Here is a 12,606-nt window from a genome sequence, read left to right as displayed (position 1 = left end):
AAAAAACATCAAAAGAAAGCTCTATTTGTGGGGAAAAAAAACCATCAATTTTATTTGGCTACAGCGTCACAGGACCGCGCAATTGTCAGTTAAAGAAACGCAATGCCATATTGCAAAAAATGGCCTGGTCATTAGGGGGTAAAACCTTCGGGAGCTGACGTGGTTAAAAAAGAGGAGGATCAGGGAAGACAGGATCACCCATCCTTTTTACACAATGCAGAGGATTAACCCCTTAGGTTCCACAGTGAGTATAACAAGCAGGCTTTACTGCATATACAGACTGATTTTACTGTGGGGGGCTTAGTAATTCTTTAATATCTGGTTCAATGGATGTAGTAGCTATTTTCAATGAGTTCTCAAGGTACTCATCAGATATTTTGGTTCTAATTCTGCCCTTCTTGTACTTCATCCTTGAAAATAGTTGCTCACAAATATGCGTTGACGAAAACTGATGACATGAATAAGGAGTGATCGTGAAGAGTGGGATATTTTGCTTTGGAAAGAGAAAGTCCAGTAAAGAGACACTGTCAAATTTTTTTTCAGCTACATGTGCTTGCTAAGTGTAAATGCAAAAAAAAATCAACATTTTTAAGTAAGTTTAGGATTTGGTGTTGGGCTGCATTCATAGCCGTCTTTGACTGCAAGCGGCTGGTGGGTCACAGGTTGGACGCCCCTGCTTTAGAGTATGATGAGGATCATCTACATATAGTATCTCACAAAAGTTAGTACACCCCCTCACATTTTTGTAAATATTTTATTGTATCTTTTCATGTGACAACACTGAAGAAATGACACTTTGCTGCAATGTAAAGTAGTATGAGGAGGCAAAAAATTTGGGGGAGCATACCCATGTATTTCCAAAGCTGCTGCAGCTATGAACCAAAAGACATGTATATTAAAAAAGAATAGCGCGCAAATGCAAAAGAAATTACTACCAAATCTGAAGAGAGTCCATAAATAAAAATGGGGGTTTGGTCCCACCATATGGCCATATCGTGCTCAAGCCCACTACTGCGTCAAAGAACCCCATTATCAGTGGGTCCTACACTATCCATGAAAAAGAGATGAATCCAGCCCTTCTAACCCTTGGAGACAACACTCCTTGCTGGGAAAAATGTGCAAATGCACTACAGGGGACTCCTCCTATATCCATTTGATGGTGGACACTGATTGAGTACAGGTGTATGTGGGGGGTGGGGAGGGCTGCTCAACCTCGATAGTCTGGTCAGACCGAATACATAATAAACAGGCAAAAAATTTGGGGGAGCATACCCATGTATTTCCAAAGCTGCTGCAGCTATGAACCAAAAGACATGTATATTAAAAAAGAATAGCGCGCAAATGCAAAAGAAATTACTACCAAATCTGAAGAGAGTCCATAAATAAAAATGGGGGTTTGGTCCCACCATATGGCCATATCGTGCTCAAGCCCACTACTGCGTCAAAGTACCCCATTATCAGTGACTCTCTTCAGATTTGGTAGTAATTTCTTTTGCATTTGCGCGCTATTCTTTTTTAATATACATGTCTTTTGGTTCATAGCTGCAGCAGCTTTGGAAATACATGGGTATGCTCCCCCAAATTTTTTGCCTGTTTATTATGTATTCGGTCTGACCAGACTATCGAGGTTGAGCAGCCCTCCCCACCCCCCACATACACCTGTACTCAATCAGTGTCCACCATCAAATGGATATAGGAGGAGTCCCCTGTAGTGCATTTGCACATTTTTCCCAGCAAGGAGTGTTGTCTCCAAGGGTTAGAAGGGCTGGATTCATCTCTTTTTCATGGATAGTGTAGGACCCACTGATAATGGGGTACTTTGACGCAGTAGTGGGCTTGAGCACGATATGGCCATATGGTGGGACCAAACCCCCATTTTTATTTATGGACTCTCTTCAGATTTGGTAGTAATTTCTTTTGCATTTGCGCGCTATTCTTTTTTAATATACATGTCTTTTGGTTCATAGCTGCAGCAGCTTTGGAAATACATGGGTATGCTCCCCCAAATTTTTTGCCTGTTTATTATGTATTCGGTCTGACCAGACTATCGAGGTTGAGCAGCCCTCCCCACCCCCCACATACACCTGTACTCAATCAGTGTCCACCATCAAATGGATATAGGAGGAGTCCCCTGTAGTGCATTTGCACATTTTTCCCAGCAAGGAGTGTTGTCTCCAAGGGTTAGAAGGGCTGGATTCATCTCTTTTTCATGGATAGTGTAGGACCCACTGATAATGGGGTACTTTGACGCAGTAGTGGGCTTGAGCACGATATGGCCATATGGTGGGACCAAACCCCCATTTTTATTTATGGACTCTCTTCAGATTTGGTAGTAATTTCTTTTGCATTTGCGCGCTATTCTTTTTTAATATAAAGTAGTATGAGGCCCCTTTCACACGGGCTTTCTGATCTGGTCCGCCGGTCAGTTTTTCAGGCGGTCCGTTTTCATCCGGTCTCCCATAGAGGAGTGCGGGGCTCTGACAGCTCCGTCTCTGCACAGTGAGCAGAGACGGAGCTGTCTCCCGCCTGCTCAGCCGGGATCAGCGGATTGATCCCCGCTGAGAAAAACCAAGTCCGCCGAACGCACTGCTCGTGTGAAAGGAGCCTAACAGTAAATTTGCTGTCCCCTCAAAATAACTCAACACACAGCAATAATTGTCTAAACCTCTGTCAACAAAAGTGAGTACACCCCTAAAAAACATGTCCAAATTGGGCTCAATTAGCCATTTTCCCTCCCCAGTGTCATGTGAAATTCAACATGGCACCTCATGCAAAAGAACTCTCTGAGGATCTGAAAAAAAAAAAAAATTGTTGCTCTACATAAAGATGGTCTAGGCTATAAGAAGATTGCCAAGACCCTAAAACGGAGCTGCAGCACAGTGGTCAAGACCATACAACAGTTAAACAGGACAGGTTCCACTCAGAACAGGCCTTGCCATGGTCGATCAAAGAAGTTGGGTGCACGTGCTCAGCAACATATTCAGAGGTTGTCTTTGGGAAATAGATGTTCGAGTGCTGCCAGCATTGCTGCAGAGGTTGAATGGGTGGGGAGTCAGCCTGTCAGTGCTCAGACCATACACCGCACACTGCATCAAATTGGTCTGCATGGCTGGTGTCCCAGATGGAAGCCTCTTCTAAAGATGACGCACAAGAAAGCCCGCAAACAGTTTGCTGAATACAAGCAGACTAAGGACATGGATTACTGGAACCATGTCCTGTGGTCTGATGAGACCAAGATAAACTTATTTGGTTCAGATGGTGTCAAGTGTGTGTGGCGGCAACCAGGTGAGGAGTACAAAGACAAGTGAGTCTTGCCTACTGTCAAGCATGGCGGTGTTAGTGTCATGGTCCGGGACTTGGGAGCTACAGTTTATTGAGGGAACCATGAATGCAAACACGTACTGTGACATACTGAAGCAGAGCCATGATCCCCTCCCTTCAGAGATAACATGATAACGACCCAAAACACACCTCCAACACGACTACTGCCTTCCTAAAGAAGATAAGGGTAAAGGTGATGGACTGGCCAAGCATGTCTCCAGACCTAAACCCTATTGAGCATCTGTGGGGCATCCTCAAACAGAAGGTGGAGGAGCGCAAGGTCTCTAACATCCACCAGCTCCGTGATGTCTTCATTGAGGAGTGGAAGAGGACTCCAGTGGCAGCCTGTGAAGCTCCGGTGAACTCCATGTCCGAGGGTTAAGGCAGTGCTGGAAAATAATGGTGGCCACAGGAAATATTGAAACTTTGGGCCCAATTTGGACTGTCAGGGTCCGGACTGGCGGCAGGTGACGGCACTGGAGGTGGATCCTCTGTGTCAGTGAGGGATTGGCGTGGACCGTACCAGGGGACCGGTTCTAAGTTACTACCGGTTTTCACCAGAGCCCGCCGCAAGGCGGGATGGACTTGCTGCGGCGGTAGCAACCAGGTCGTATCCACCGGTAACGGCTAAACCTCAAAGACAGCTGATTCAGACGCGGTACAGAAGGACAAGGCAAAGGCAAGGTCAGACGGAGCAAAAGGTCAAGGCAGGCGGCAAGGTTCGTAGTCAGGGGCAACAGCAGAAGGTCGGATACACAGGCAGGGAACGATACACCAAAAGCTTTCTCAAGGTACCAAAGGCAACAAGATCTAGCAAGGACAGGAAGGGGAAGTGGTTTTTTATAGCATTTGGAGTGATTGGACCAGGCACCAATTAGTGGTGCACTGGCCCTTTAAATTTCAGACCAGCGGCACGCGCGCGCCCTAGAGAGCGGGGCCGCGCGCGCCGGGAGGAAACCGAACGGGAGGTGAGTGGAGTCCGCGGGCGGGAACGTCCCGCCGCGCGGACCGACTGAGTGGGGAGTGCGGGGGAGCGGTGCTCACGGTCGGGGAAGGTGACCGGAGCGCTGCTACCCGCAGCATGCCTCGAGTGCTCCGGGGACGCTGCAGGACCCGGAGCGCTCGGCATGACAGTACCCCCCCCTTTGGTCTCCCCCTCTTCTTGGAGCCCAGGAACCTGTGGATGAGCTCTTTGTCGAGGATATTGGACTCAGGTTCCCACGACCTCTCTTCGGGACCACAATTCTCCCAGTCAACAAGAAAATTTTTTTTACCTCTGACAACTTTGGAGGCGAGGATGTCTTTCACCAAGAAGACGTCAGAGGACCCAGAGACAGGAGCAGGAACGATGACCTTGGGGGAGAATCGGTTAAGAATGAGGGGTTTGAGGAGGGATACATGAAAGGAGTTGTGAATACGAAGTGAAGGAGGAAGATGGAGTTTGTAAGAGACAGCATTAATTTGGCTTTTGATTTTAAAAGGCCCAAGATAACGTGGACCCAGTTTGTAGCTGGGGACCCGAAACCGGATGTATTTGGCAGAGAGCCACACTCTGTCCCCAGGAGAAAAGACAGGAGGAGTTCTTCTTTTCCTATCTGCATGTCTCTTCATGCGAGAAGAGGCCAGGGTGAGCGACTTTTGAGTCTCTTTCCAGATGGAGGAGAAGTCCAGGGTCAAGTCATCAACAGCAGGAACTCCAGAAGAAGTGGGGATGGGGAGGGGGGGAAGCAGGTGAAGGCCGTACACCACAAAAAACGGAGATTTGGTGGATGACTCAGAGTCTCTAAAGTTGTAAGAAAATTCGGCCCAGGAAAAAAAGTCGGCCCAATCATCCTGACGGGAGGAGACGAAATGTCGCAGGTAGTCACCAAGGATCTGGTTAACCCTCTCCACTTGTCCATTGGACTGAGGGTGGTAGGCAGAGGAGAAGTTTAATTTGATCTTCAATTGGGTGCAGAGAGCTCTCCAAAACTTTGAGATAAACTGAACGCCTCTATCGGAGACGATGTGTGTAGGAAGACCATGGAGACGAAAAATGTGTAAAAAGAATTGCTTCGCCAGCTGTGGCGCAGAAGGGAAACCAGGAAGCGGAATAAAATGTGCCATTTTAGAGAACCTGTCGACAACCACCCATATGACTGTGTTGCCATGGGATACAGGAAGATCCGTGACGAAGTCCATTGCTATGTGGGACCAAGGCTGTTCAGGCACTGGCAGAGGGAGAAGAAGACCTGCAGGCTTCTGGCGGGGAGTTTTATCACGTGCGCAGACAGTACAAGCCCGAACGAACTCCGTTACATCTTTCTCAAAGGAAGGCCACCAATAGTGTCTGGCAATTAGTTGAGTCGTCTTTTTAATTCCAGCATGACCCGCCAGGTGAGAGGAGTGACCCCATTTGAGAGTCCGCAGGCGAAGTTGTGGAGGAACAAATGTTTTCCCTGGAGGAACTGGTACCAGTGAAGCAGGAGCAGTTGAAATTAGACACTCAGGAGGAATGATGTGTTGAGGAACGGTCTCATCCTCGGAGGCATCGGTGGAGCGTGATAGGGCATCCGCCCTAATGTTCTTATCAGCAGGACGAAAATGGATTTGGAAGGTGAATCGGGCAAAGAACAATGACCACCTGGCCTGGCGTGGATTAAGGCGCTGGGCAGACTGAAGGTACGAGAGATTTTTGTGGTCAGTATAGATGGTGATCGGATGAGGGGATCCTTCCAGAAGGTGTCTCCATTCTTCCAGTGCCAACTTAATGGCTAGTAGTTCACGATCTCCGATGGCGTAGTTCTTTTCAGGAGGAGAAAAAGTTTTTGAGAAGAAACCGCAGGTGACGTTTCTCCCTTTAGCAGATTTTTGAAGAAGAACTGCTCCAGCTCCAACAGAGGAGGCATCTACCTCCAGGAAGAATGGTTTCAACGGATCAGGCCTATTCAAGACTGGAGCGGAGGCGAAGGCGGCTTTAAGACGAGTAAAGGCTTCTTCAGCTTGGGGAGACCAGGATTTCGGATTCGCTTCTTTCTTGGTTAGGGCCACAATAGGCGACACGATAGTGGAGAAATGGGGAACAAACTGACGGTAATAATTGGCGAATCCAAGGAAGCGCTGAATAGAGCGAAGGCCTGAGGGGCGTGGCCAATCCAAGACTGCAGAGAGTTTGTCAGGGTCCATTTGAAGACCCTGTCCAGAAACTAGGTATCCCAGAAACGGCAGACAGCTACGTTCAAAAAGACATTTTTCCATTTTGGCGTACAGATGGTTGACACGAAGGCGCTGAAGCACTTGACGAAAATGGCGACGGTGTTCCTCCAGGGTGGAGGAGAAGATTAGAATGTCGTCGAGATAGACCACTACACAAGTATACAACATGTCCCGGAAGATCTCGTTGACAAAGTCTTGAAAGACTGCAGGAGCGTTGCACAGGCCGAACGGCATGACGAGATACTCAAAGTGGCCATCTCTGGTATTAAAAGCGGTTTTCCACTCATCTCCATCACGGATTCTGATGAGATTATAAGCGCCCCTGAGGTCAAGCTTGGTGAAGACCTTTGCTCCGCGCAGACGGTCAAAGAGTTCCGAGATGAGTGGCAAAGGGTAGCGATTTTTTACCGTGATCTTGTTAAGACCGCGGTAGTCAATACATGGGCGTAGTGACCCATCCTTTTTGGCAACAAAGAAAAATCCTGCTCCGGCAGGAAAAGAGGATTTCCTGATAAAACCTTTCTTAAGGTTCTCCTGAACGTATTCTGACATGGCCTTGGTTTCAGGGATGGAAAGAGGGTAAATCCTGCCACGTGGTGGCGTGGTACCAGGAAGCAAATCAATGGGACAATCATAGGGTCTATGTGGTGGTAAGACCTCCGCCTGCTTCTTGCAAAAGACGTCAGAGAAGTCCAGATAAGCCTTAGGAAGGCCGAGCAGGGGTGAGGAAACGGAGACTTGTCTAGTCGGTACCGACTTGAGGCAATGAGTGTGGCAGGTAGGCCCCCATGATTTAATGTCCCCAGAGGTCCAGTCGAGGGTAGGAGAGTGGCACTGGAGCCAGGGCAGACCAAGAAGGACGTCAGAGGTGCAGTTCGGTAGAACAAAAAATTCAATGGTCTCTTGGTGGAGGACTCCTATGGTCATGAGCACAGGTTCTGTGCGATAACGCACGGTACAGTTTAGATTCTCACCGTTAACTGTGGAAATGAAGAAATGAAGAAAGCTTGACGAGACGAATCACAGGAATTTTAAAGCGGTTTATGAAGGAGGCTCTAATGAAGTTTCCTGCAGAACCAGAGTCCAAGAAGGCCTGTGCAGGGAAGGAGACTTTAGCGGCAGAAGAAATCCGTACTGGAACCAACAAGCGTGGAGAGGAAGACTCTACACCCAGCGACGACTCTCCTACGTTCACTAGGTGCGAGCTTTTCTCTGACGCTGTGGACGAACTGGACAGTCCTTTAAGAAATGTTCGGAACTCCCACAATATAAACATAAATTCTCATTCCTCCGACGAGACCTTTCTTGCTGGGTCAGGCGAGCCCGATCCACTTGCATGGCCTCCTCGGCGGGAGGCGCAGCAACCGGTTGCAAAGGTTGCTGGAAGAGAGGTGCCAGGTGTGGATAACGCCTGTTGCGAACCAGATTCTTTTCTTGGCGAAGTTCCTGGCGTCTTTCAAGGAAGCGCATATCTATGCGAGTAGCCAAGTGGATGAGTTCCGTCAGGGAGTCAGGTATCTCTCGTGTGGCTAGAGCATCCTTGATATGACTGGATAGACCTTTTTTAAAAGTTGCGCAGAGGGCGTCGTTGTTCCAAGTCAATTCGGAGGACAGTGTGCGAAATTGTATAGCATATTCGCCTACTGTAGCGTCTCCTTGGACGAGGTTTAGCAAGGCCGTTTCTGCTGACGAGGCACGGGCAGGTTCCTCCAAGACACTGCGGACTTCAGAGACAAAAGACTGGACGGAGGCAGTGGCAGGATCATTGCGGTCCCAGAGTGGCGTGGCCCAGGCCAAGGCCTTCCCAGACAATAAGCTGACCATGAAGGCCACCTTAGATCGTTCCGTAGGAAACTGGTCGGCCAACATCTCCAGGTGCAGGGAACATTGGGACAAGAATCCCCGGCACATCTTAGAATCCCCATCAAACTTGTCCGGGAGAGACAAACGGATTCTAGCGGAGGTGGCGGCCACCGGCTGCGGAGGTGGAGCGGAAGCAGAAGCAGAAGCAGAAGCAGGCGGCTGCTGCGGAGCGGGAAGAAGCTGTTGCAGCATGGCGGTCAACTGTGCCATTTGTTGTCCTTGTTGGGCAATCTGCTGGGACTGCTGGGCAACCACGGTAGTGAGGTCAGCGAGACTAGGCAGCGGCACATCAGCGGGATCCATGGCTGGATCTACTGTCAGGGTCCGGACTGGCGGCAGGTGACGGCACTGGAGGTGGATCCTCTGTGTCAGTGAGGGATTGGCGTGGACCGTACCAGGGGACCGGTTCTAAGTTACTACCGGTTTTCACCAGAGCCCGCCGCAAGGCGGGATGGACTTGCTGCGGCGGTAGCAACCAGGTCGTATCCACCGGTAACGGCTCAACCTCAAAGACAGCTGATTCAGACGCGGTACAGAAGGACAAGGCAAAGGCAAGGTCAGACGGAGCAAAAGGTCAAGGCAGGCGGCAAGGTTCGTAGTCAGGGGCAACAGCAGAAGGTCGGATACACAGGCAGGGAACGATACACCAAAAGCTTTCTCAAGGTACCAAAGGCAACAAGATCCAGTAAGGACAGGAAGGGGAAGTGGTTTTTTATAGCATTTGGAGTGATTGGACCAGGCACCAATTAGTGGTGCACTGGCCCTTTAAATTTCAGACCAGCGGCGCGCGCGCGCCCTAGAGAGCGGGGCCGCGCGCGCCGGGAGGAAACCGAACGGGAGGTGAGTGGAGTCCGCGGGCGGGAACGTCCCGCCGCGCGGACCGACTGAGTGAGGAGTGCGGGGGAGCGGTGCTCACGGTCGGGGAAGGTGACCGGAGCGCTGCTACCCGCAGCATGCCTCGAGTGCTCCGGGGACGCTGCAGGACCCGGAGCGCTCGGCATGACATGGACATTTTCACTTAGGGGGTGTACTCACTTTTGTTGCCAGTGGTTTGGAAATTATTGGCTGTGTGTTGAGTTATTTTGAGGGAACAGTAAATTTACACTGTGTACAAGCTGTACACTCACTACTTTACATTGTAGCAAAGTGTAATTTCTTCAGTGTTGTCACATGAAAAGATATAAAAAAATATTTTAAAAGATGTGAGGGGTGTACTCACTTTTGTGAGATACTGTTTATGCAGGTTTTCATTTTGAACTTGCAAAGTTACCTACAAAGCAGTGCAAGTATATTTAACACCTCCAAAATGGCGTGCTGCAATTTTTCGGTGGTGTCTGAATTAGACGTTCATCCTAGAAGAGAGAAGTAAAATTAAGCAGTGGTGAATACTCTGCACTTTTATACAGGAATCAAATTTATGTTCAAACAACGTTTAGCAATCACCAATTATTAGAACAAAAGGAAGCATGAGGAAGGAGAGAGCGGAGCTGTGTTTTGCATGACTTTCAGGGAACAAGCAGTTAAATTCTATCAGCCTGGTGGAGCTGTGAGGGTGGGCTCTGGACCTGTGAGACAGGAGGAGGTACAGGGAAAGGGATGGAGCGCAGACCACACACACAGTCTCCTGCTCCTCCTGCCTCAGCTACTAATCCTCTATGTTTGGAGCAAGCAGGGCAGAAAGCAGCCAAAAGAGAAAAAAAAAATTGAAAAAACACCCATGTTACCCCAAGCTGCCAGCTCTGTAGAAATTCATTTTAGGCTGACTTTCACCCTCACAAACTGCAAGAATGTGAGGAATCCATCAAGGCGAGCAGGAGTGTGGGCCTGAAAAAGTGCCTTGTATTAGTGCAGATTAATGTTTCCTAGCACCAGGTACACAGGACTTTACTAAAAGCTAGAAAACATCAATGTTAATATAACATACAGAGGTACGTACAGTTGGTAACATTTAATAGACTGAATGGACGTGTTTGATGAATTATAAATCCGTTCATATCATTTCTAGTCACCTCTTGTAATCATCTTCTGTGCGGTGTTTTTTTCTGTAATAAGCACCTTTTTTTATTTAAAGCAATGCAGTATATAATATATACCCTTTTACATCATAAATTAAAATGATGTTTACATTTCTCCTGCGTGTGCTTGGGTGGGCAGCTCAAGCAAAACAACATCTCCTGTGCATTAACCCCTTTATAACGGAAGGTTAATCAGATCTTTAAGTGGAGTTCCACCCTAAATTTATACTTACCTCCATCTTCTCGCTCCGGGTCACCTGAAAAACAAATGGATAATCACAATTTTTTTTTTTTTTTTACTTACCTTGTAGAGAAAATATACTTACCTTACTTCCTTCTTCCTCCCCTCGGCGGCCACGGCGATTCGTCACTTCCTGGCTTTTGCAATGATTCCTGGGAGCTGAACGTCATCGCTCCCAGGAATCAATGCGCCTGCACCGGCCCCGACGCCAGTTCCGGTGCGTGCGCATCATTCCCTTCTAAACAGCTTCTGGGCATGCCCAGAAGCTGTGGAGGGATGACGCGCGCGCACCGGAAGTGACGGCGGGGCCAGTGCAGTGTATCGTGGGACCGAAGAAGAAGGAAGAGGACGCAGAAGAGGATCGCGCTGGCTTCAAGCTGCCCACACCTGAGATGGCAGCGCTGGACAATACTTTTTCAAGGTAAGTATTTCTCCTAAAAAGTAAGTGCAACCCGGGACAGATCAGAGGCTAGCCATTGTGGAATGTACTAGCCCTGACTGTCCCGGGGGTATTTTTATTAAAAAAAGTATAACCAGGGTGGAACTCCGCTTTAACTGCTTGCCGACTGCCTCATATATACTGGGGCAGGCTGGGTTGGTTGCGCGAATCGCTGTACCTGTACAGCGATCCTGGAGGCAGGCGCACGCCCCCATTCACTAGCGGGGAAGCTGATTCACGGGGCCGGCGGCTGCGATTGCTCCCCGTGGAGAGAGAACAGCAGTCTACTGTTGTAAATTATCTCAGGAATCAATACAGAGCTCCTATGTTCCTCCTATTTAGGATCACAGGCCTCTGTGTTGATTCCACAAGTCCATCCCCCTTTACAGTTAGGGCTCTTTCACACGGGCGTTCCGATCAGATCCGCCTGTCAGTTTTTTAGGCGGATCTGATCGGATGCCCATTCAGCCCTATGGAGCAGCGGATGTCAGCGGTGACATGTCCGCTGACACCCGCTGCCATCCGCATCCGATCCTGTCTGTGAAATCTGGACAGATGGAAACCCTATTTTCCATCCGTCCTGGGGATCGGATCGGATGAGAGCGGACAGGCGGTCCGCTCTCATCCGATCCCCCATAGAGAGCAGCGGGGGCTGTGACACCTCCCTCTCCGCACTGCAAGCGGAGACAAAGCTGTCATCCGCCGGCTTAGCGGGGATCGGCGGATCGATCCCCGCTGAGCAGCACGGATCCGCCTACGGAGGCGGACCGTGTGAAAGAGCCCTTAGAAAACACCCCCTAGGCATACATTTAACCCTTTCTTCGCCCCAGGGATAACCCCTTCCCTGCCAGTGTCATTACTACAGTAACAGTGCATATTTTTTAGCACTGCCTGCTGTAGTAATGGCACTGGTCCCCCCAAAAATGTCAGTTAGGGGTCCAATCTGTCCGCTGCAATGTCGCTAAAAATCGCTGATCGCCGCCATTACCAGTAAAAAATAAAATGTTTTCGGTAAATGAGGTCTAAATGTTAATGAACTTGCTTAGCTAGTTTGAAAGGGCTGGTTAAACAGGAAGTGATGTTGGCAATTAATGGAAGGAGGCAGCAAGTGAGAACCCTGCCATGTGTTTGGGAAGAGCAAACAGAACTACAGGAGGGAGGGAAGCGAGCAGGCATGCCTGATTTCCCTGACAAAGGTAAAACTCCATCTTAATCATCACAGAAGCATGCATTAGTCATCAGATCTGATTGAAGTCCACAATTTAAAGCTAAATAACATTTTTTTTTTTGTATATTAATGGTATATGCTTAACCGAAGAAAAATAGACAGTTTAGAATTGATTGCTTGTGTGTACATGTCTAAGGCTAGATTACTTGTTTCTGCTGTGCCTTTTAACCTATTCAGCATTCTGTACACCCTTTAAACAGTAAACATATTTTTTTATACCTTATTTTGTGTAAATGACTATACTTTCTTGAAGATTGCTGTACAACGTGAGAGAAATTTTTACCTTTGACAGAGGAAAGGATCT

General features: G+C 48.6%; 1 protein-coding gene across 1 annotated transcript in view; it reads right to left on the bottom strand.

Annotated features, from left to right (window-relative positions):
- Positions 1-290: 290 nt before the first annotated feature.
- Positions 291-12,606, bottom strand: part of TSPAN33 (tetraspanin 33) — a 137,017-nt gene continuing 124,701 nt past the window's right edge. Inside the window, exon 9 of the mRNA XM_082256577.1 lies at positions 291-309. The gene's annotated coding sequence lies outside the window, so the exon portion shown is untranslated. The remainder of the gene's footprint in view (positions 310-12,606) is intronic.

The sequence above is a fragment of the Pelophylax lessonae genome (assembly GCF_965119305.1).
Source record: "Pelophylax lessonae genome assembly, chromosome: 4".
NCBI lineage: Eukaryota > Metazoa > Chordata > Amphibia > Anura > Ranidae > Pelophylax > Pelophylax lessonae.
The sequence above is the reverse complement of the archived record's forward strand: the minus strand, read 5'-3'. Positions and strand labels throughout refer to the sequence as shown.